The sequence below is a fragment of the Opisthocomus hoazin genome, chromosome 5, assembly GCF_030867145.1.
Source record: "Opisthocomus hoazin isolate bOpiHoa1 chromosome 5, bOpiHoa1.hap1, whole genome shotgun sequence".
NCBI classification, from domain to species: domain Eukaryota; kingdom Metazoa; phylum Chordata; class Aves; order Opisthocomiformes; family Opisthocomidae; genus Opisthocomus; species Opisthocomus hoazin.
Window position 1 is genome coordinate 54,403,866 of NC_134418.1, and position 26,479 is coordinate 54,430,344.

Here is a 26,479-nt window from a genome sequence, read left to right on the forward strand (position 1 = left end):
AACACTGAAGGTGGTCATAGCTAAGGCACCTCAGCTGCACAGACAGTACCAGAAAGCTAGGGATAGTAACTCCTCCTAACAACCGTTCTGTTGATTTCACCAGACCTACGCAGTTTCACACCAACTGAGAGAGTCTGAAAGGGAGACAAACTGAAATGTCATTTTTTTCCAGGAACAGACAAAAACACCTCTGTATTTCACAGCAGTCAGCTGCATCAAGTAGTATTAGTCTATTTTCAAAGAGGAGCTTTAACAAATGTGCCATGGTTAGTCTGATAGCCGAGGAAAAAGAGATTAATTCTAAAAAAGCCTCTATTTGTAAAAATGTCTTCAACCTCGGCTTGACCTGTCAGCCCAGCCAGAGGTCAGCCCAGCTCACAGAGGTGCTTGCTTTCAAGGAGCCTGGGCCCAAAAATGATCTAAACGACTGTAAGCACTGTGTAAACGGCTCTGCACAGTGGAGGGTGCTGCACCCAGTCACAGTGAGTGGCAAAACTTGAGAAAGTTGGTTGCTTTGAAATTTTGGATAGTGGCACCCACCACTGTCACTCACCAGCATGTGGATTTTTAAGGGACTGTAGAGATAGAGGAAATTTATCTCTGCACAGAAAAGACAACGTATTTCAAGCCTGAATTTTTGACTCCCCAAAAGAAACTGAGAATTTGTGCAGAAGAAAGGGATGCAAAACAATATATCTCTGTATATGTATCTCCCCTCTGAGCTCCACACTCTCCTCGCTCTTCATGTTGAGGACAGAAATGGATGGCAAAATAGCAGCCACGTTTGGAGAGGCAGAGATGTCTCAGCACATGCAGCATGGGCAATGCAAAATAGTTCTGTGTTTTCATGTACTTTCTGACACAGCTTTGCACTGCAGGTGTAACTCAGACTGGCAACTACCTTTCAGCTCACAAAACTTTCTGAAATTCCTTTTTTTTTTTTTGATACAGGCAGTGAATGGCAGAAGCTGCAATTAGTTTTCGTGTAGGTGTTTGAAACATCTTCACTGAACAGCAGCACACGTCACAGTGAGATTTCACTGGAATCATATTAATCTCCAAAATGAGCTGCGGGAAGGACGAAACAGATGTCTCACCCAGATTTTAAAGTGCTTTACAATAAAAAAAAAAAAAAAAAAAAAAAAAAAAAAAAAAAAAAGACATTCTGCAGCCACTTGGCATTTGCCTTGAACTGTTTAATTACCAGGACTGCACAGAGCACTGCAGACAAATTAGTCTGCTTTAAATGTTAGGGAAAAGATTTTGCCCCCTTAGCCACCCCGACAGAAATTCAAGCCACTCAGCAGAATGGGACATGTCAAGTGATTAAATTCTAGTCTCTGACAAGCATTTAAGGTGCCTGTGGAGAGAATCCAAAAAGAAATTATTTCTCCTTAATGCCACATCATGATTTCTCAACTTTTTCTCAGCCCAATTCATCTGACCAGTTCATCTGCCAGTGAAACAAAAGGCTGAATAAAGAAAAGAACCTGTCTGACAAACCAACTGGCTTCACCTTCACAGCCTTCCTGCATTGTTCTATGTTAAAAACCACATCACTGCTCCCTCTTGGGTTGACATTCACACATCCCAAACAAACCACTTAAAATCCTAACATCTGATTTGCAATTGATAGAGCATTTGAAACAGAAATAAAGGATTGTTAAGAAATAGTGTACAGAATCAAAATACTAAATGCCAATACTTAAAGACAGTAGACAACTTACTGTAAAAATCTTCATTTCCTCATCTTTGATTCCAAAGTCATCTTCAACAGAAAATCTTGCTTGCACTGCTATCTAATGATACCCACAGACAGACAACTACACTGTTTCCCTCTATAATTAACAATTACAATATGATGATCTTGCAAATAGGTTACAACAACTATTAGAAGCGGTCTTAAACAAAACCAGAAATCCTCAAAAGCATCAACATTCCTGGAAATACTACGTTTTCTTATTGTGAGGGAACTGAGAAGTGGCTGGTATTACATTCAAGATACTGCTGTGGGCTTCTCACTCTGAAAGTTACAAAAGCAATCAGAAGTTGTAACTTCTTCCTTCATTAGTACTCTGGACCCCAGTGCAGGTAATCTAATTGGTTCCCTCTTACCAAGGTAAATCAGTAACTTTGCTTAACAGCACCATCTGCCATGCCACGTCAGCTGAGTTCCGACGTCCAAGTGCACTTGTGTTATAGCTCATCCACTTCCACGCGGTCTCAATGCTCGCAAAGGTGACTTTCCCAAAGACAGTCCAGAACAGAAATCATGAGGCACTCTGAAAGCTGCCTGCTGTTATACGCAGTAAACATGCCACAGTTGTTTCAACTTTTACAGTAGTCATTATTTCTATTACAGTATAAATACAGTCATGACTCTTTATTTTACAGTATCATTATTTCTATTTTAAAAAAGCACTCAAAAGAAGTATTGGGGTCCCTTTGTCTTCCCAGTGCATAAGCATTCTGTGTGTGCGTGTATCAATGTGGGTACGCACACAGGAATGAAAGTGCCATTGCTTTCCACTCTCCACTGTAAATTAAACTAGTTTCAGAGTAAAAATCCACAAAAGTTAAACGTCAATCAAGTTCTAACTGTATGTGAAAAGAACCAATGTAACACCACACACCAATAACATAATTGCTTATTATAAAAAAAGAACTATTACTTTAAGTAACTGCAATAACGCTCCCAGAACTGCTTTCTCTCCCCCAGAACAATGTTGTCTGTGAAAGACTTGGCAGCTTTCCACAGATCAATAACCAGCAATTGCAGGAGTCTGTATTAGGAATGTTAATTTTTTGTATGAGACACTCAGATTTCCACTTTACAACCACAACACACTACCCCTCTCTGCTAAACACACCGACTTGTAGGTATGTAAACCGGCACATCTTCAGTACAAGTGTTAGTTGGGGGTACTACAGGATGCTTCCAAAGCCTTTGCAGGACTTTCTGGGAAGTTTCCACCACTCTATTTATCCTCCAACAGGCAATGTGACAGATGCATGGCCTGTCCAGCTCCAAGGAGAACATGCAGAGAAGAGATGAGAAGCATGCACTGCTGTTTCAAAGATGCAGTCACAAAGACTGACTCCATGCTACCACAGGAAAAAGACGATGATGCTTTTCTCTAAAGGACCATATCTCACTACCAAGCTCTGACCTGAAGTTCTAGGAATTCAGTTGCTCCAAAAGTGTTTCGAACTTTTCTAAAATGGAGATGAAAAATACGCATTTGAGTTGACCTGGAGTTCAGCCTGGTCTGTTAAGAGCAAAGTAACAAACCATCAGAGTTGTCAGTCCTAAAAATTAATGGTTGAGTTTGACAGCTGAGATGTCCAACTTAGCTGGAAGACCAGCACCTTCTGAACAAGACCTTCAATTTAATTTCATTTAGGTAAGTGCCATTTCAGTTTTGCAGATGTGTCAAAGAGGAGAATTTTACTCCAATCACGTGACACTGCAACAGCCCTATGCAACATCAAGGATAACAGCATGCTAACAGAGAATGGTTTTGTTTTTGCAGGAAACTAGCTAGCAAAACAAGGACTAGCTGCAGCCAGGGAACTTCTATAAGATACTACCCTAATTTACTTCATTTTAAGATCTAATTCAACAACTGCTCTGCATACAGAGGGCTTCCAGAAAGACTAAACTCAGTTTTAACATAACACCAAGCTATATCAGCTTCTGAAATGGCTCAGACAGTCAGAACAATAAGATGGATAGAATACAAAATCCTTTAGTATTTCCTGATTAAAATAAATAATAGGATAAATTTTGCTTTTCCATTTAAGTCTGGACCCGGAAAAAATGCTATTACTTCACACACGCACACCCAGAGATTCACACAAGCTAAACAAAACTGACTGCCACCACAGGAATGAACAGCCATTCCTTCTAAGAACAAAGCTGACCACAGCCTTACAAAAGTAGCTCAGGTCAGCAGCAGCAAAGCCTGTAAAAATGAAGGGTTCTACACCTATGTAGGGACACATGACGAATGCTTGTCAGTTTAGACCCAGCTCTTCATGATTGTGTCATGTGACTGTTACTTAAACTATTTTTTGTACAAAGTACATACTAATGTCACTGTATGCCAGGAGCGCTAAGGATTCTGCCAGATGTACATCACACAGTACCACAGCCAGACTTTTGATAAAATCTGGAGCCCATGCATGCACACATACCTGTGACATAGGACACAAATCAGTGAAGGGTTTAGCATGTATCTAATTAAGCAAAAGAGTCATTTATCTACTGATAAAAATGCACAAACTTGTATGACTAACTTGTGTTCAGAAACAGGAAAATTGAGCTAGGCTGAGCTGCAAGGTGGAAAGCAGTTTGTGAGTGTCACGGTATTCATCTAGGACTGCTTTAGTCAGGGCTATATAAGCACTCATACGTTTAGCTGCCATCAGACCAGCTATTGAGCTGCACCTGCAGAATATCTTGGTAGACAAGGTATAAAGGGTTTGGTAGTTATCTAGGCTGAGCAAGAATTATCAGGATAGGGACTGCTATTGCTGACCAACACTACTGTTCAGCTATGGTTTACATTACAAAAGACAATCAAGTTTCAGACTACAAACTAATAACCAGGAAGCCAGAAAATAACTGCAACCCTTTTCAGTACTCAGACAGGTTACCCAAGCTCCACACACAGATTTAAAACATGCAGCACTAACAGCTCTGATAGTGCACGTACCAGCCCCCAAGCTCTGCTGATCTGCATTTCCCTATCAGTCTGGTCAGTACTGATTGACAGGAAGAGGCCAGTCCCCTGACTCAGCCCCCACTTCCTTCCTCCTCCAGCTTAGCGCTTACTATGAAACAACACATGCCACAGATTGCCACTCAGTTCGTCACCATTGTTTTGATATGTGGTTCTGGTCAAAGACCTACCATTTCCTTGATATATCAGAAAAGTCTCCTAGCAATTCTTTGAAAAGCCCAGGCTGTTTTAGTTGTTTCCGTAAAACACATTTTCCTCTTCTAGAGAAAGTTTCCAAGTATCTCTTTCATTTTTTTTTATTTGAGGCTCACATAATATTTGAGTCTCACCAACTTCACCTTCATCATTGAACTATCCAATTCTTTATTATGGAAACTTGAAATAGGTCCCAAAAGACATGCACCTGTTGGAGTAGGTCCAGAGGAGGGCCACAAAAAAGATCAGAGGGCTGGAACACCTCTGGTATGAGGACAGGCTGAGAGAGCTGGGGCTGTTCAGCCTGGAGAAGAGAAGGCTGCAGGGAGACCTTATAACAGCCTTCCAGTACCTGATGGGGGCCTACAGGAAAGCTGGAAAGGGACTTTTTGCAAGGGCATGTAGTGATAGGACAAGGGGTAATGGCTTCAAGCTGAAAGAGGGTAGATTTAGACTAGGTCTAAGAAAGAAATTCTTTATGATGAGGGTGGTGAGGCACTGGAACACGTTGCCCAGAGAAGCTGTGGACGTCCCCTCCCTGTAAGTGTTCAAGGCCAGGACAAGGCCTTGAGCAACCTGGTCTAGTGGAAGGTCCCTTCCAACCAAAACCATTCTATGATTCTATGATTGAAAAGATAAATCACAGCAAAGTCTCTGCAGCAAATATCCAGGCAGAGGGGAAAAAGAAAGAAAGGCTTTCTATATTTAATATTGTACAGTCTATCTACTTGACCATGAAATTCTTCTTCCAAAAAGGAACTAGAAAAAAACATGAAGACAACTAAAAGGTAGAGAAGCATCTTGCAAAACACAGCTATCTACAAAGTTTTACTTAGGTCAATTTCAATAGAATGAAAGTGTTTAGCTTCGTATGATACTCTATCAATTATATGGATCTATTTTTAAATAAAATATTTCAACAGGTTGAGAAGTCTACTTTGTTTTAACTTAACAAATCACAGTGTTTCAACTTTCCACTTCATGTCAGGTTTTGTGGGTTTCTTTGAAGACGCCATAATGCAAACAGGCCAACCTAAAACTTTGCTTTTCGTCGAATAGCTATAAGAAAAAACACTTTATTTTAATTTTATGAAAAATGTCATCACATTTCTATATCCCTTAGTTCAGTAATCCAAGCCACATTTTCAAGTGCTAATGAGACATCTGCTCACAGTTACTTTGGTTTCTAAGATTTAATCTCTGATCCTCAAATCATACTGAAAATGGAATCTATGCTTTTAATTTCTTCACAAAATACCTCAATTCAAACAAGTAGTCTGATATACTAATCTACAGCTGTCTGATATACTAATTAACAGCGATAATGATAATTTAAGTTCTCATTGGTCATCAAGAAATTTCAATTCCCTCATTGAACTCTATTGGTATCTGGGGTTAAAATTGTAGTTTATTATGGAGATTTTAATTGCAGTTATTGCATAGCTGTCAATGGCTCTTAAAAAAACTGCCATTCATCTAGAAACATTAACAGTTCACACAAGAGGCATCCTGGTTCTCTAACAGAGAGCCGATGTATGACATAAATAAAGCCAGTTTCCCTTGCCAGTAAAAGCTATCTGTTTTTCCCCCTTTTGTTACGCAGGAGAAGTACACCCCGCAGACACGTCAGCACTTCCTGAAAGGTTCCAAAGAGCCCATCTCTTAAAACAACAACTTCAGGCTTCAGTCAGAAGCAAAACACGTTTCATGCAAAGCTATGAAATAACACACACAATATGAACTTGCTCTATAACATTTTTTTTTCTCATTGTACCACAAAGGTATCTGGCTTGGTTTGATTTAACAAGTCATGTATCAAAGTCGATGCAAACTCAACTTCTTTTTTTTTAAGGATGGCTAATCTTTTTAAAGAAAACAGTTTCCTGAATTTAGATGCAATTATAAAGTTTTAAGAAAACAGGAATACAAAAAAAAAAAAAAATAATTCTCACAACCTACCAGAATATTTCAAGAAAAGAGATTTCCTTATGAGATGAAGCTTCGTGCTACTGAGTCTTTGCTTCTGTTCATATGGAAACCTGCCTGTAAATGATAGTATTATTTTTTACGTTAACAAAGATTGGCTAGAATGTGTGCTGGCACAGCTACACAAGCTAACGACACAAATAGAAATTTGTGCTGTGCCTTTATGGATTTCTTCCTTCCCCTGCTTTTAATACAGTTTTCTGCAGAATACTAAAATCATACTGTTTTCAATGAGAACCCATAGCAGTTTAACTCTGACAAAGATATTCCCGCTCCCAAGCCAATGTCCTCTAGTCTGCCTGTTTTCTAACCCGTGGAAAAAGAAATGTGGCTGTTTTCTGCAGTTTCTTCCAAGTGCACATTGTCCCATTAACTCCTCTGAAGGGTTTACTGCAATTGTGCAATGCATTTGGGATTACAGGTCTAAAGATTATAGTCCTTATACTGATAAACAATTACTCCTATTGATTTCTTTGTTAATATGCTGTAACACTCAGCTAAGGAGTAGATATGAATAAAGTTTCTGCAATCATCTCACAAGTTAGAGATGGAAATCCTGTCACACTAATGAAATACTTGAGGGATTCCATGTTAACAGTGCGAGACCTATATTTCTTTTATCATTACACCTCCATCAGCTTCTTTCTGTATATTGTTCTATTATCACAGAATTAGTTCAACAAGGGCTATTAGAAACAGCAACAAAATGTCTCACTACGAGTATTTAAATGGTCCCTAAAAGAATAATGGTTCTCCTATTGATGGGAAAGCATCTCCTTTTCCTAGCTGCAGTCAATTTAACAGGCAGAGTTATCCAGGACTGGCATCTTAAAAACAAACAACAAGAGCATTTAACAGTTTCTTGCCTAAAAGAGGAAGGAAAGCAACTGTTGGTGGAAGATGTTAGTTGAAAACACCAGATGAAAGATCCTACAGAAAAGAATGAAATATGAGCAAATGGTGTCAGCACACGGATGTGGAGCAAGTGAAAAAAGGCGGCTCATACCTGGCTTAAACAAAACTCACATAGAAAGAGAATTTTTAAGTGCCAAGTAAGAGCATGCACAGAGGATTGTGGCAGTTTAATTCTCTCCTCTGATATGTGCCCTTGACAACAAACTCAGCTTGACTTTGCATTGAAAGCATGACAAAACACTTATCAGTAAAACTGGAGAAGCCGAGGGAAATCCCTGTGTTTTCAAAGGAAGGTATAGGTGAGAGAAGCTGCTTGACAGAGCAGATCAGATCAGCCATCAGATCAGATATTTCATGGTCTACATTGCCTCTCGCAGAGTATACCAAGTGCTTTGGAAGATGCGAAAAAATCTGGTATAGTAGAGAAATATTTCTGACATTTGTAATTTTGATGATCAAGCTATTCCCTAAGCACAAGTTTGTATTTTATAAGAGACATGCACAAGAAACAATCCTCCTATTTGGGAAATGTTACATTTCTTCATTACTCCTCTGGATTTTCAACATGGTTTTGACCCTCCACTGCTTCAAAATCGGTATTCTTTCATCTCCTCTCTTGTCAGAGAAGCCACACACTTCTATTTAGGTACTGTTTTTAGCTACTTCTGAAAGAGGACAACCTTTTATAACAGCTACTCTTCTTGATTAGTACTTCAGCTGGTTCTATTAAGTTGCATTCAAAAAGGACAAAGAAAAGTGTATTCCCTCAAAAATAACTGGAAAATTCAAAGAATATAATTATCTCATAGACAATCCCACTGGGATAAGGATGCAATCATAGGCAGAACTCTCCTTTGTTTACTGTAAGAGACATGCATGCTGAGAGATTTACTCACATTACCTAAGGTCAGGCTCCTGCACTTAGGTACTGAATCATCCCCCCAACTCCATCTACACACAGCAAGAACCAAATTCCTGCTGGGAGCCCAGGGAATTTATCTGGCTAACTTCACCATCGAGTCTGTCAGATGCCTACCGATGGCTGGGACAAATGCTCCCCCAGACCACCTATTCCACATGATTATTTCACTGAAGAGCTATGTGTAAGCTTCATCGCACTAAGCCAACTAAGTAATTTTATGTAGTTACAGTATATTCATTACTGCAGAAGACCACAGCTCAACAGAGGGAACATGCCAGGACGTGTGAAGCTTCCTGATAACTCTGGCACGCTGACTTGCCTCCTGTAAGACTAATCCAGTGTCCTACCATTTATTCATTTTATTTCTGACTTCAGCCACTTGTATGGAATTACTGGACATCATGCAACCTGTGCAGTGCAACAGCACAGTACATCTCCAGTAAGTCCAATAGACCTCAGATGCACTCAGCAGAAAAGGGAAAGAATATAACGAAAACCAGGTGTTCTGACCTCCCTGTTGCATACACCTGCTTCTGCTTTACTCTAGATATTCTACTTCAGAATGTATATTTGACTCAAAATATAAGAAATGCAGGAGCCAGGCACCAATATGAGTTAACGAGCTGCTTGCTAGCTGAGGAGTCATGCACACATCCATTATTACAGGTCTAAAAATAGCAATGCCTTAAGAAGCTGTTAGAAAAACAAATTGTGGCATATGGATATAAAAGTAATCCGTGGATGAAAAAAAAAGATGGTGAAAATCTATTGCAAACAGATGGTTAAATAAATAAAATCATTCCGTCCCAACTTCAAGTAGCAAATACTGCCATCACTATCAGCGATGTCAGAGCCAGCTGCTCCACGTGGGGTCTCACTGGATTGCCTTCAGCATGGCCGGGCTGCCAGGCAGTGGCGTCTGCTCCAGATGAAAGCTACGCAGATTCCTAGCACTCCTTGAGCACTCTTTATGTCTTCTGTCTACCCATTTTGTATCTCTACACGGTAAACCTGTCCAAAACAATGATGTTCCACATTGTTCAACACTTTGCGCAGTGGAAGTCAGGTCCAGTTGGGCCCCAGCAAACCTACTGTGACAGCAAGGCATCAAATACCAGATAGTGGCCCATAACTTCTTCGTTCTCCCTAACAGATGCACAGGCCATTTCAGAGGCCCTAGCAGAACCAGCCTGGCTGCTCTACTGAAACAACATACTCGTGCTGGCAGTCAGCCCAGAAACTTTAAATATGGTACAAGCTACGGCAGAGGAAAAAGAGTAAGAAAACAGTAAATACCTTGAAATTAGGAATCATCTGGAACCTCATCTTAGCCTTCAGAACTAGGAGCCTAAAACTAAACACTGTGCACACATTGCAGCTACACAGTGAGGTTTCTCAGCTGTTGGCAGATCTGGAATTTCACAGGAGTCTGTCACACAGGGGCAGACAGAAGGAGTTTGAGGAGCAGATGTGAGGCAAACACCTCGGTCAGGACCTCACAACAACATTTTGCGTCTCCTTCTTTTAAGGAGTGCATGCCCTCAGGATCACTGTTTTGATGTGTGCACCTTTTGCTGGGTAGAGGATATACCCACTCCTCCTTGACTTCCAGAGGAGATGCCCCACGAAATACACTACCTCCAAGCACACACTCCTTTATAAGTGGAAATCTGTGGTTTAAGGAGCACAGCTACAGACAAAAAACCCAGGCTGCAGTTATAGGATGGGCCCTTCCATATCCATTAGCGCAGGAAAAAAGGATTCACAGTCTAAAGTGAGACAAATGGAGCAGCTGAGAAATGGCTTCTTCAGATGCTGAACTGCACATGGAGGTCCCTCTAGATATGGGTCCATACTGTCTAGCCAAAGGAAGGCAAAAGTAAAGACAAATCACTGTAATGGATAGGAAGACTTGTTTTTAGGCACCCTCCTTTTCCAGAGTAATTCAAGCTAAGAGCCATTCCTTGAGAACACACTGCACTAGAGGCTCATGCAACAGAGCATTTCTTAGCAGCATGTTTTATGGCCTGCAAAGATACAAGCAAAGTTCAACTGCTCATGCTCCGAAGCACTGGGAAAACACAGTCCTCCCTCAGCCCAAATCCACACTTTGGCACAGCGCTGCAGAACGCAGGCTATCTTCATTAGACAGGTTGGTTCTCAGACTATCCATTTCAGTCTGCAAAGCTGTCAAAAAAAAATCACAAAAGGACCAGAAAACACTTCCACCACACCCCACCCGCAGAAGACAGCCCAGTTTGTGCAGTTTCAAAACTTTCTACACCAAAAGCACGTGATTTTAAAGACCCAGCATGTCCACCTCCTGGCGTTACAAACACCTGCTCAACCTCAGCTGGGAAACACCGTATCCATCACTGGGAGCACTGCGAAAGCTTTCTAACAGACACACCACTTTTTTTCACCACTGTCGCAATGAGGTAACTACAGGAGGTTTCTTACACAACTAAAACACTGCACAGTCAGGCTACTTGAAACAAAGCGCTTGCTAAAAGGAGATGGTGCACTTTGAAAGCAGCGCTAGAATCTGCATCTCATTAAAGAAAGACATGGAAACATCTAACAAAAAAAAAGTCATCCCCACAAAAAGGATATTACTGGGATAGTCACTGGAAATTTTTTTCCTTTGGAAAAGGGAAGTTCCCCAAGGCATTAAGGTAATGATGACACGAACCTAGACAGTGATACTAGAAAATGGGTAAATGGGTAGCACTAGTTCTACTGTAACAGAAAACTATCCAGACACACTTCCCTCTGCCACAGACAAAATGTGCTGGACAAAGTATCTCTGTCCCACTATTCAGAGAAACAACATCAAGAACACAGACACTACAGCTTATTAACACTTGTCAGATAACATGAGGAAGTCAGGTAGATGACTTCAGTAACTCCTGATAAATCAAATGAGAAAGAATTTACAAATTACAATTTCCTACTGAGAACAAGTCAGCTGTAGTGATGGAAAGCAAATGTTTTCATACCTCTGATTTCATGCCCGCTAGGTAGATTTCAAAGGCATAGCGGACACAACATGAAAACTATTTTCAGAGCCTTACAGCTGGACACATTTAGTTACCCTTTGCTACTTTTTTCCTGTAAACATGCACTGTCTCAATAATTTTTCCCATTTATTCTGGAATGCCATCAGTCTAATCAGGCAGCAGGATAGTTTGGATTTGTCTTATTTCCCAAATCACTTGGAAGAAAAAATACAGAGTATCTGTGTATGAACTAAATGGAAAAATTAAATCACTACTAATGTCATAATGATTTACTGTGGAAGTTTTAGTTTCATTTTAAAGGAAAAAATTATTTAGGTTCTTTCCAAGGCTTACGACAGTATTAACTGTTGAATCTCAATCTTATTTTCTGGCACTGATTCTTTGTAAAGTATTGTGTCAGCCAAAAACATAAGGACAGTAGTAGTAACCGCTATTAATGAACACTGCAAGTAGACTATCTGACAAGATGCCACAGCCGTGAGCCGTTACTTAGGCCAGTCCACACCCTAACCTCATTGAAAATTACAATAACCATTTTTTTTCCCCTTTAATTAATCTATTCACTCTCAAAATGCCAAACCCCTCTGATTAACTGAACACATACACTGTAACAGAACATCTGAAAGCAGCTTCAAAGAACACCATCGTGCTTTGTGCCTTCACATCACCTATGCAGGGTCACTACGGAACAGAAACACAAACTTTAAAATTCATTACCAAGCCTATGCCATTTAAGCTCAGCAATCGAATCACAAACTTTGTGTATGCAAGAGGGGAGATATATCGCCTGCCAAGGTGACATTTATACTCAGAGTAAACAAGCAGCACAGCCTAGATTTCCTAATGCAGCGAGCTGTTTACAGGCTCTGATTTTCAGGTGCTGAATGCTCAGACCGCACGCATGCAAACAAGCCATACACTTGTGAACACACAAACCACATGCTCCAACCTGAAACCGCTATTCTAGGAAACACAAGAGATGGGGTTAAACTGTAAATTGTGCTGTTTTCAAGAATTCCTCCAGTCTGGCCATTAGCACTCACACCTGAGCTGGGGACACACAACTCCCTTTGCTTTGCTGAAGGGATGGAAAAACATGTTTAGAAGGAAGAAGTGAGGAGTAAACAAGTGGAGACAAAAGATGAGGGCATCTATGGGAACCACTTAGAATCATGTTGTTGTTAAAATAACCTTGCGATGTGAAGAAATTGGCTGCAAGTAGGTTCGCAGCTACAAAGAGCCATAAAACCTCAGCATGGCTTGAAGTGGTTTTGCTGAAGAGAAGGAGCTGTAGCAGCTGGCTTGGATTCTGAAATGTGTTTGGGGAAAAAACAAAACAAAACAAAACAAAACAAAACAAAACATCCCACATGTTCAAGATGCACATATCTGCAGAGAACATCAAGAGAGCCTTACTGAGCACAACAGGGCCTGGACCAGAACCACACCTCTTCTCATGAAGCAGTGGACTGGGAGCTTATTCAAGTGACTCTCCTGTTTTCCCTGTGCAGCCTCTACCAGCAAGGGATTTTCAGCTTTTGCTTGTTCCAAAGGCAGGCTGGGTTAAGAAGCTCTTCACGTCCCGCTTCCAACCAAGTAAATTTATCTCAGCGAGTCCCAATGGGCCTGAATCCAGCTACAACAAACTTTCTGGGCACTTGTGACTGTTATGAAATGGAGTGACTCAGCCAAGCTACATCAGAATGAAAACATCTTTTATTTGTTCACAGAAACTTCATAAGCTAAGGGAGGAAAAAAACAAGTGTCAGAAGACACATCCCTACATATCTTCGTCTTACAAAGCTTAGCCCTTCTCTCTGACCTTAGGCAGGTGCTTCTGTCCGGCTTTCTCTCTCCCCATACACTTCTCACTATTCTGCCTCCCTCCTCAGACTCATAGCTCTGTGCTTCAGAAACTCCAGTGATGCAGTTGAATCAAAGGTATTGGAGTTTATTTACCACCAGCATTTCCCCACTTACGTTCCCATTGCCATGGTGAGCAGCAACAGAGCCTGAAAGATAAGGTCGAAACATAGCCTAGATATCTCCCACAAGCCATCTGGAAGAATCGTTTTCTGAGGAATTCTCTGGCAAGGATTTGCACTTGCTCTGTGACCAAAAGTCAACCTCAACTCAGCCCTCTGGACTTCTACTGAGCTCCTGGGACATCTGGGAATAAGAACCATCCCTAAAAACCCTGAACCCAGATTCCTTTCCAGGAACTGGAGAGGAACTTCCCAGTTCCTTATAGGGCAGTGTGTTACCTCTTCGGTCTGTGTCAGACTCATTCTGTTTCATTCCACAGTGTGGGAGTCCAGATCCCTGCCACACATCTGCACTGCTTTGCTGAGCACCTCAACATCCCTTCATAGGAATCGATTATTTTCCATATTTCAGAAACTTTCCAGCCTATCCTTGCACAAATTACAATGGTAACGTATTACAATATATGTTGCACCTGAATATTGTATTTGTGAAGACGAAGCAGATCTCTTCCACAGTTACTATACCACTGAAAATCAAATGTCAGTCTGAATGTCTCGGATTACTCATAGATAATGCAATTAGCATCACAGTACAGTTATGTAAACTGTTAATCAAACATCGAGACACCGAAAAAACAGATGTCAAATGAACCCTGGAAAGAGACATGAAGTACAGGCTGTCAAGACTGCACATGCTGAAGTGCTGCAAGAAAGATTAAAACTATTGTGGTAAGTACGTCATGATTTAGGCCAGCCTAAGAGAAAGGCCATCCACTTGGTGAAAACCTGGACCAATGCAGATGTTCAGCATAAGAGATTGTGTCCTGGAGACAGTTATGAGGACACAAAGTGTGGAGCACCAAGAAGGCTGAAAGAATACCAATACACAACAGCTCTCTGTCCTGTCTCAGCAGGAGTCAAACTTCAGTCACTGAGACCTACCAGCAAATTGGATTTCAGTATAAGTTGACACTTCTGAGCATTAAATAGGACTATTCAAGAGACGAGAACACAAAGTGCAGTACTGACAATGGCATCAATATATCACAGTGATGATATTGCAACCCAGCCTGGCATCCTAGAATTAGATGAATTATGCACTGGGCAAGACTGAAGCTTTTAACTTCTGTGTTATCTCCTGTATCACCTGAGCCACATCTGGATTAATTTTAAGACAGCTATTTTGGGACCTCTGTGCTACATGAAAGCAAAAGCAGCTTCATATCAGTTTTAGCTTGGGAGACTAAAATCCAACTCTAACTGCAGCCTATGTGGCATCAAATGCAGACTCAGGCCTTACTTTTGACTTAGGTGTCACAACACAGAGACATCAGCTGTTTTTCCCCTGAAAACTGCAACAAACCTTCCCTACTTGTAAGTTTTTATGTCCTAGCTGCTTTCTGATTTGAAAAACAATGCAATTTGGAAATTCTTCCCCTCTATCTTGAAACACACTCCTGAAGAGCCTAAACAAAGGCTCATTTTAATCAGGATCACCAGCAAGATTAAACATGATCAAAAAACCAGATCAAAATTAACAAAAAGACATAGTGTGCTGAAGAAAACAATTAAAAATTTAGCCAGAAAACAGGCATAACTCAAAGCAAATTCCCTCGCGTAACAGAAAAAGTGTCAGTAGAGTTGTGAATAATTTTTGCCTGCTTCTCTCACTTCAGATCAAAAACACACTTCAATGTTTTATTGCTTCAGTCCTCAGAGATCTGAAATGCTTGCCTTGAGCTACTACTGACCATACAAATCAGTTCAATGAAAAAGACCAAAAAGTTTAGTAGAAAGTACATACCATAAGCTTAGGAGCAATGACTAGAGAGATGTGTCATTCAGCAAGCAAAGATTACACTACAGCACCTCACACTTGGAAATAAGCCCCCTCTTGAAAAAAACCCCACGTGAGTAAACACAGAAGTACATCATAAGGAATAGCAAAAGCTCTCTCACTGCATTGAGTCACTGCATGACTAGCATGCAGCACATCAGAGCCCTTCCCAAATACTGCTGTATTTTCTAGGTCACCATGCGCAGGTTCCAACATCTTTCCCAGAGCAAAAGGGTCTGTAAACTGGTCTGGAAGACAGCCCGGATCAATTTGTGGATGACAGTTATATACATCATTATGTTACAGGACTAAATACCAGCCTATGCAAGCAAAGTTTCCTTCCTGGAGGCAATACAATCCTGTGCAAGTCATTTTCACTGTCTGCTTCTTCATATTTCCAACTGTAGCCAAGACAATAATGATTATGCACACTGTAACTATGTATTTATATAAGATGGTAAAAGAAATCAGAAGTGGATATGTACTTAAGATGAAATCACTCTCTGTGGTTTCTTCTCTTCACTCACTGTCATGGAAACCTAGCCAAGGAACTTCAGACACTGAACTTGACATCTGGAACTTGACAATCCAAATCCAACCCCAGTAGTGTAAGAGTTAGCATCATTATTAATATTCTGAATACTTCTTCTCCAAAAATCTCTATGTCAAATATCCGAAGCCTCCAGAAGGTGGGGATTTCTCCCTCCCCACTGGGTATATTATCATAGACATTAATTGGAAAAAGCCTATTTACTTCAAATAAAAAGGGGGAAAATAAGTGCCAAGACTGGAGTCGCCCAGACCAGTTGCAGCAAGAAAACAAGAAACTAAAGAGGCCTGTATCCACAAGTAAGCTTTTAACACGCCACTGTAAATGTTAAAACATCAGTCAGATAGATTTCTTCAAGAGTCAGGTAATTTTATCACAGATCACCTTAATGGTGGTGCACACTCAGCTGAGAGGAACTGTGGACAAAAATTGGTTCTAATTAAAAAAAAAAAAAAAAGATAAAATAAAGGTGAAAGCAAAGCTCTTAAAAGAAGCAGCAGGGAAGTCTTACTGAGGAGGACAGCTTTGCAGTGGCACTCCCAGCAGGTGATGTTCAGCCACGTGAGTGTGATTCCACCAGCATGAAATCATGCCTATCAGATCACAACCTTGCCCAGGGACTCCAAAGAGAAATGCAGTTGTCACCTCAAGCTGATGTTCACCTAAATAATAGCGCTCAGCAGCAAGAAATTAGCACAGCACAGATATTTATCAGACCAGAACTCCACGATCCATCTCACCCCCACCTTCCCTCTTTCCTCAGTAACTCTGAAAAAGAGCTTACCCTTTGCTTGGACTCCCCTTGACAGCCAGAGACATCCAGGAAGCTCTTCCCAATGGAAGGAAATTCTCATGGACCCAAGGTTCCCTGTAACAGCAAAAGCTCACCTATTTTCTCTGGTTGTCTGGAGAACAGCACACTAGTCAACCAAGATGAAAATTATAACGGATGCAAGGACTCCCTGCAGACTTTCCCCTCACAGCCAATTCTCTCCCTTGCTGTTTTATGAAAGTCAAAATATTTCTGTGGGAATGTACCAATATCAAACTTCCATTAAAGATTTTTTAACTCTAGGATGGAACTCTGGAGGGAAACTAAAGAAACAGACTAAATCTGCTCTGTGAGCACCAGCACTTCTGCAAAACAAATACAGCAGTGATAAAGGATCTCACACGACCCAACAGCTTTGAAACTCAATCTCATACAATATAAATACAGTCCCATGACTCATCCATCCTGTTTTCTACACCTCCTCTGTTTATATTTAATCATGCATATTAGAAAAAGTATCAAGACAGTACCGTTAGCTGCACTGCAAGCCGCAGAAGCACAAAATGGCATGAAATGCCTAAGCCTTTTAATAATGATGCCGTTCTCTGCTGCAGATCACCTGGCATGCACAGCTTGGCTCTCTGAAAAAATAATGCAGTCACTCCCTGATTAAATTACTCCTAGAGTGGAAAAGACATTGAGCAGCCTGCCTGTTTCGATTGGCTGTGTAGTGAACTGAGCCAATGAATACGGAAATAATTGGAAATCTTAGACCAATATAGAGGAGGAGGAATATGTGACCCACATAAAGGGCATGCTGGAGTTGCCTGAAAGTAAAATCATAGTGTTATATCAAATAAATGAAAAATCCTTGGTATTGGGGATAGGAGTTAAAAAACAAATAAAGATGACTTCAGTAAAATGCTAGAGGGTTCCAACAGAGATGCAAAGCCATTTCCAAAGCTCTTTACAGGCTGTCATCTTAGGAAAGAGGTGCAACTGAGAACTTGTTAAATTCTACTTCCTAACTCTAATCTAGACCTTTCTGTCTCTTTTGCTGTTGAGGTTTAACAGGTTTACAAGATTACCAAGCAGTTGACAGCCAAATTTCTTTCACTCGGACTCTGAAGCTATGACCTTTTTAACAGTTCATAGCCAAAAGATTCTAATCAGCATATAAGAAAGGGACAACTATCTTAGAAAAAAAAACCAAAAAGCTTTACCACCAGATGAGCCTGTTTTCACAAACTCCAGCAAATGAACTGCAAAGAAGGTAAGGAAATTACAGCCCTGCACAAAGTGGAAAAAAATCTGTAACATACCTCCCTTAAATCCCTAAAAAAAGGCCTACATTTTCCTTAGACATGGCTCACTTTCCCACCTGTGCTAACCAAGAATACCTAGTACCCCAGTGTAAGAGGTGCTTCTGGCGAAACAGAAGTGGTCTGCTTCCCACACGCTCCCTGCAGCTGCAGCACAAGGCACGTTAAGGCACCCCGTATAGCTCTGGCCCTCCTACCATGGCAAACGAGGGATGTTACAACAACCTTCCTCAACTTCTTCCACCTGGCTGTCACAGGAAAAGGCAGATCCAGAATCAAGGGAGAAAAAAGAAGTTTAAACCACATTTGGACAAATGCAAACATACATGCATGCACAGTTCTAAAGTCTTTTTGGCTGCATCTTAAAAATTAAGTCTACTGACTCATTACAGTACTTTTAAGAGGTTCTGAGTTATGCTCTCAAAACACACTTTTGCATGTAGTTTACATTTGCAATGATCTAGGTTCTCAGTATAGTTAGTTCCTAAGGATTTTAGAGTGAAGCTTTATTTTCCCTTCTCTAATGCTAAGAAATTTTCCTTTCATTCCTTTAACATTACATAAGTGCTTTTCATTTCCCGAAGAAATCTCAGAGAAAGCTAGGATATTTCTGGAATAGTTTATTAATTCTTTCACAAATATATACACTTGGTTCATCTAAGCATGAGCAAACTTCACCAAATGACTTTTATCTCATAGGACCACCTTATGCTATCCTGCAGATTGGAGGGTAAGTAAATGACATATTCTTTAGACTACTTTCTGTCCCTGTGGCTGAAACAAATCTCTACATCAGTTTCTAAGCTAGTAACCAGCACATTCACAATCAGTACTTCAATCTAAAATATTTTTCTTTCAGTTTGCTAGGATCTGAGTCAGTATTCTGATGAGCGATATACTCCCTTCAGATAATTTTTTTACTTAATAGCAGTCTGGTCAGAAAACAACAGTGCAGGTAAACCTGATTCACAACACACACTACTGCATATTTTGCTAATAGCTTTTTACAAGCTTTCCAAAAGGTGATTTAAAATCTATTCCCTGAAATCAAGAGGCTTCACCTTCTCACAAATAAAACAATACAAAATTTCCTGTAAAAAGGGTGTTTCAAAACTGTTACTTCTATTTTCAGGCTGTTCTAACTGAAAAGGAATCGCTTTGTTAAATATTGGCTCCACATTAAAATCGTATATAGGAAAGACTGATTGATGTGTCAGAGTAAAGTTCCTCCTTTCCAAATTATAAGAACAAGTCTTATGAGGAGCGGCTGAGGGGACCAGGGTTGTTTATCCTGGAGAAAAGGAGGCTGAGGGGAGACCTTATCGCTCTCTACAGCTACCTGAAAGGAGGCTGTAGTGAGGCAGGTGTTGGTCTCTTCTCCCAAGTAACTAGCGATAGAATGAGAGGCAATCGCCTCAAGTTGCATCAGGGGAGGTTTAGACTGGATATTAGGAAAAATTTATTTACTGAAAGAGTGGTCAGGCATTGGAACAGGTTGCCCAGGGAAGTGGTTCAGTCCCCATTCCTGGAGGTGTTCAAAAAATGTGTAGATGTGGCACTTCAGGACATGGTTTAGTAGGCATGGTGGTGCTGGGTTGATGATTGGACATGATGATCTTAGCAGTCTTTTCCAACCTTAATGATTCTATGGTTTAGCAGGCATGGTGGTGTTGGGTTGATGATTCAAATTGATGATCTTAGAGGTCATTTCCAACCTTAATGATTCTATGATTCTAACCCAAATATAGACATACTCTGGACTGGACAAGCTGAAATCTAACAGCCCTATCAGGGGCTGGGTGATGGTTACAAAAGAAAAAAAAATGCATACAATGCATCCTTCATAACTCGAAGCCTGTTTATTGCAACACAGAGTGATTACCATTGATCCCTGGCACATGCAACAGCACTTTGACAGCTAATTTCTCTGAAGTAAATTCATAGAGGGAAACTCTGAAAAAGCTCTTAAATTACATAAGGACTAAAATCCCATTTTTAAGACTGAACTGTTCTGCCTTGTAAGCCCTCCTAGATGTAGTTGAAGTAACACCTTGGTAGCAGAAATGGCAGTACAGGGGACATAACGTCTCCTTATCTTTCACCATTCACATATCAGCAAAATATGTGAGGGAAACACAAGCCAGTGATGACCAGTGCTGCTCTGAGTAGTATGTGAAAGTCACTGAAGCCATCTGCTTCACGCCATCTTTAATGCATGTACCCAGGAGCCCTTTGGATATTTAATTATTCCTGTGGTTTGAATATTTTACCCTCTAATTCTTTATCAACCCAGCTTTCAAAAGCAGTGATCACTTACTAAACTATGTACAAACCACATGGAGTTACAGATGGCTCAACTGTTTTGAAAACTAAGTGATTCTCATTTCTAAATATGCCTATACAATACAATATAATGTAGTAGGCAGAACTCTGAGCTGAAATGCAGGACACTTCAGTCCTGCTTCTGATTTTGCCACTGGCCCACCAGAAAGACTCTGGCTGAGTGTTTTCACCATACACATAACAGGAATAACACAAAAAATCCCTCAAAATTTGAGCAGCATTACAGACAATTAACAGGGACATCTGGCTGCAGGCTTCTGGCTTTGAAAATCTTGATGCAGTTTCTCATCCTGGAGAGGAAGAGAGGATTATTCAATTTAACAACTGTCAAGTATTTATAGCCTTAGCTATAAAAAAAAAGTTTTCCAGAAATAGCAAGTCAGAAACCTATTGCTGCCTCAACCCTCTCCAGTAGAAACAATTCCCAGGGTATCTGCACGCTGTTCCAAGGTTTCTGGAATGCATATTGTTCCATGTCTTCTTGCCAGTAAATTGCAGGACCTCTTTCAGTCACACAATGGAAAGGAAAAAGGAAAAAAATTTTTTTTTTCCCCAGGATTACACCTCAGTAGAGTTTTGATACCCGTAAATGTCAAATTTCCACTTAATAGAGTGATTGTAATTAAACTAAAGTAGATCCTTGCTGTTTTGAGAAGACAGGAAAGCTCTGAGATAAAGAGGCTCCTAAATAATGCTACTTAGACAAACTTGACTTGCTGTTTTGGGGGGATAGAAAAGCTCTAAGATAGAGAGACTCCTAAATAATGTTATTTAGACAGCTTGGCCTTGGGAGGGCAGATGCACCAAGCTACAGAGATAAAGAGGCACCAAGAGGGCAACAAGACCAGAGCAAAACAACCTGGAAGGACACGGTATATGAGATCTTAGAACTGAGTTTGGGCAGAAACAAAGGTCAACCAGCGGACACTGTGATGAAGACCAGAACTATTGTACCATAACTATTGTACAACTGAGAACCTTTAAAAAAATAAAAAAGCTATTGCTTTCAGTATAAGTAATAATTTTACAGAACTGAGTATCACAGTTCTTCCAGAGGTTCTAGTAAAGGCAAGAAGCTATGTGGTCTGGTTTGTCTTTGACAGTCTTCTGAGGAGATGTAAATAATCAGCAATCCTCTCTGTCAGTCCATGTAGTTAAATGTAGTTAGAAGTGCTGCTGACTCTTCAAAACATGGACTCAAAATTAGTACTTCTGAGCAAAAATCAAAAGAAACCTGCAGAGTTTCTACAGCCTCATCACTGATTTCTCCAATGCCTTCCAGTCACTAGAAATTTAACAATATGCATCCATACAAAGAACATCACAATCAAGAATTCCAAACATAGTGCCTGGAAGACCAGACTGCCATGTCTGTGTTTCCTAATGAAGGTGTGAAACAACAAGACAGGCTTTCTGTAACCCCGAGAAATTACTACCTGTAGCTGTAGCCTAAATGAGTAGTTAATGAACCAAAACACATGGAAACCTGCTATTAAGGCCCCAACTTTTGATCTTTTGCTACAGTTGAGGCAGAACTCAAGGAATAAAGTTCTTTCAGCTTGATCAACAGGCTCAAGGCATTTCCCCGAAGCAGATGCTGACAACTGCAATTGAGCTGGTCAAGCTCCCTGGAGGCTGTGGGAGACATTCAATGTGTGGTATTTTTATCCAAGTTTTTATTCTCGAGCCTAAATGCAATCAAGTCGCAATGAAAGGGTCCCACTCAACTACATGAAGATGCAAAACCACTGGGGTCGCTCAAGCCCTCCAGCAGCATGGCATTCTGCCAAAGGCCTCTCTTCAGACCAAGACATGACTTCAGACATGACCCCTTATTAGTAATATTATAGCAGTGCTGAGAGGCTCTCACAGAGAACCGCAGGCGCACACTCAGTCTAAAACGCACACATGATGAAATGATCTAGGTGAAATATTTATTTGCACCCTGAAGAGTTAAAAGAAAAGCAGTTTGAGAAGTGCACTACAGATCCATTTCTTTCTAGCCCTTGGTCCTTGAACGATTCAGTTTATGCCCCCCATGTCTTCTATCCTGTTACCTACTTCAGCGGGCCTATCCTTAAGCACACAGCTCTGTGCTATCTTCTGACAACCAATTTCTGTCTCAGTGTCAGGAAAAAGTCAGTCAGAGCTCTACACAACATTGAATATGTTAATATACTCACTGGTAGAGAATACATCTCACCATGAAGACATTTCTTCTGAAAACTGAGTCCCAAAAGGAGATGAAGAGATTCACTCCCTTTTTTGACAAACCAGTCAAGTATAAGAACGTAATGCATACACTAATAAAGATACCTTTCAGTCTCTAATAATAAAATAATTAACAACAATGATGACAGCCTGTCTGGATAGACACAAACAAAATGGATTTGGGGATGAAAGACTAACACTGCACTGTCTGAAAAATTTTGTAGAAAAGGCTGAATAAGAAATGAGAGTTTCCTCCAGAATCAGAAAATGGCCTGAGGTATGCTCCCAAAGATGTGGTGTGATGGAGATTTCTCTCATCAGAGGAGTAACTAACTGATGGAGGCTTGCGAACAGGCTTTTTTCCAATAGATGTGATGTGAAAGGTAAGCTATGTGCAAGCAAGAAAATCTTGTAAGAAGAGGATTAAATCAGTAGGATGGGGTAAAAATCTTTCTAATATGAGCTAGGTATAAAAAGGCTGAGAAGTTGGAGCTGTTCAGCCTGGAGAAGAGAAGGCTTCAGGGAGATCTTATTGCAGGCTTCCAGTACCTGAAGGGGGCCTACAAGAAAGCTGGAGAGGGACTTTTTACAAGGGCATGTAGTGATAGGACAAGGGGTAATGGATTTAAACAGAAATAGGGTAGATTTAGACTACAACTAAGGAGGAAATCATTCACTATGAGGGTCATGAGTCACTGGAACAGGTTGCCCAGAGAAGCTGCAGATGCCCCCTCCCTGGAAGTGTTCAAGGTCAGGTTGGACAAGACTTTGAGAAACCTGGTCTAGTGGAAGTTGTCCCTGCCCATGGCAGGGGGGTTGGAACTAGATGGTCTTTAAGGTCCCTTTCAACACAAACCATTCTATGATTCTATGAATAGATTAAGAATTTTTGCCTTTTATTTTTTGTCTATATCTTGCATAAGTGTTTCTAAGCGTGTTGCCTATTTTAACTGTTACAAATAAAAGTTCTCACTGCATTTCCTCTTGGCTTGGCTTGACTTGTGCTTGACAGCTAGCCTTTCCTTACTAAGGGCATGGCAATCCACAGACCAGGTCACTAGGGTAATAAAACAAGCACCCAGTTCACCTGAAACTGTTCAGGGCATGCAATGAGAAATGCATAAAGCCACAGCACTGCTACACTGGCTAGGTAGAAAGCTGGCACCACAAACTGCAGGAGAAACAAATACCTTCCAGTAACCATTGGTAAGCAAGAAGGCTGGAATCCAGGAAGATATTGCAGCATAGGCTTCAACTCCAAAGATCCCAAAGAACACACCAAGGCACCAACATAATTTATCATCCTTCCCCATTCATGCTTTCTGGCAAAGCAATGTCAGTAGAAATGTCAACAAATCATAGTCTGTTACTCATGAGATTCCCTCTGAGAAGCAGGATTGACTCCCTCACAAACTAGACATCAGAAGGGAAGGAATGCAGCCCAGTACACCCTCTGCCAGTGATGGTGGATCAGAGATGGTAGCTAATTTGTTGAGTAAAGGGTTCAGAAAATGTGTTACATAAAAGACTGCAATTTGTTTCTCATACTGCTTAATTTCATGGTTTTTGAGGCACATGCAACTTGAGATAACTTCAACAGTGGGGAATAAGGTTGGTTTTTTTTGACAGTAGAAAACAGGTTGCAGACATAAGTTACGTATTTGCACTGTGACAGGGTATGGATTTATAACTCCCAAAAATAGATGACAGAAAGTGCTAAGAAGATTTGGTGTGATGTTGATTAAAGAAGCTAAGCCTCAAGGGGTTTAAAAAACACCTTTGAATGAATTTATTAATTTAAGTATTATAAGTGCTTATAGTAGTAAATGTTTTTCCTCTGTAAGATTAAAAAGAGTTCACTGTAGCTTTGTAACTCTACCCTATATCATTCCCTACCCCATTCCATGTGAAAAGCCTGTCAACAAACTATTAAAAGACAGATCTCTTGAATGGAGCCAAGACTACTTGGAATTCAAACAGCAAACAGTTTCAGAGATGTGAGGAGCCAAACAAGATTGATTTAGAACACTTTTCTAAATTAAAAATGTTTCTGGACTTGCAGCACAGCATGTCTGCCTTAAAACATGCTTCCCCTTGTAAGCGGCATCACAAAGATTCAGATGGATTTATTTAAATAACAGTAAAATTATAGAAAGCATGTGTCAAAATCTTGAATTACAAAAACTGTAACCTTGCTACAGAAAAGAGTAAAAGAAAAATTAACCATCTCCCTTGAATGGCAAGTTCTTAAATTGCTTGAAAACAAACATAAACAAGTAGTATTTTCTAATTCCCCAGGCACTAATCATAACTCACCAACAGTGGTATCCCATACAAATTCGATTTTCAATGCAGTTGCACATGGTCAACGTTGCAGTGATACCTTTCAGCTGTACTGATCCTCACCAATAATGAATCAGCCTTTCAAGCTATATACTTCCCATAACAGGCAACACGAAGTAGAGAAGAAAATAAACAGTCTGATATGAATCATTATTTTTCTATTTTATTTTGGAATACTGTTAAAAAATAATACACCGAAATGCCCTGTATGTGTTTGAAAACAATTCTACTCAAGCTAAACATTACCATAAAAGTCATCATCTTACAAGGAAAGTGATTCACAGTGGAAACAATTTGTAACTCAGTTTTACAAAGTTTGCATAAGAATCGCTTACCCAGGGCAAGAAATCCGCTCATTCACACACTTCATGTGATAATAATAGAGGAGAAAACTGAAGCAATTACAGAAATGATCTCTCACCGATCTAGTGTACACGAGCTAACAGAAACACGCAGATCCATAGTAGATATTTTTGAAATAAAAATACAGGATTGAAGTGTCACATAGACAAGGAACAGCTTTGTGACAAATATATTCACATTTTATCGACAAGAAAAACAAATAGCAACAGGATAATCTTAGTAATTATAAATGAAAGAAATACTGCATCTGCTTCATATTCTAATTTCAGAGATAGGGAAACAAGACTGCCTTACCTCAAATACAGCTGGAAGAAAGACATTAACAATATGTCTACATCCTTTGATAGCAATCTAAGAAGAAACACAAAGCAGCAAAATAAGTACCTTCCCTGCATACAGCATGTTGCCCAGGAGTAACATGCTTCCCAGTGAAGTGTGCTGAAAAGAAGAGAAAACAAAAAAAAAACATAACTCAAAAAGACAATCCTTGCAAAATAAAAAGGCAAAAACTTCATACTTGAAACTCGCAGTAAGGTTTATTGCATTTTGAGAGAGCAGAGACTTTCAGGAATTAAATAATACAGACATAACTGTCATGTCACCTCAATTCTCAATAAAATATTAATTCAGTACATTTGTCTACAAAAGTAAGATGGTAAATTCATCTGCGCAGAACTCAGTCACTGAAGACCTGAAAAGATTCCTATTCCAGTAGCAGGCACATATGGGCTCACATGATAAAACCTTGTTAACTTGCTTTTTCCTTCCAAACTACATGCTTGCTAAAGCTACACTCAAAATGTTAAATGCTTTGGTCAAGAGTTCATCCACCGACCTGCAATGAAAGCCTTGTGTTCAGCTCCAACATTTTCTAACAGCAAACAAGAAAAAAATGATTTCACGGAATGAACTGTTAAAAAAGAAAAAGAAAATCCTCACATAAGCTTTCCCAGAGGGGGAAGAAATATCC

The 26,479-nt window shown here is 40.2% G+C and overlaps 1 protein-coding gene across 4 annotated transcripts in view; it reads right to left on the reverse strand.

The window, feature by feature from the left end:
- The window catches only part of CSGALNACT1 (chondroitin sulfate N-acetylgalactosaminyltransferase 1), a 46,880-nt gene extending 20,401 nt beyond the window's left edge, over positions 1-26,479 (reverse strand). Inside the window, exons 1-2 of one of the 4 annotated variants that reach the window (XM_075421313.1) lie at positions 26,345-26,479; positions 25,804-25,860 (exon numbers count right to left, since the gene is read on the reverse strand). The gene's annotated coding sequence lies outside the window, so the exon portion shown is untranslated. Of the gene's footprint in view, positions 1-1,727; positions 2,044-25,803; positions 25,948-26,344 lie in introns of those variants that run through there. The other 3 variants (XM_075421314.1, XM_075421312.1, XM_009934290.2) reach the window with 3 other exon arrangements.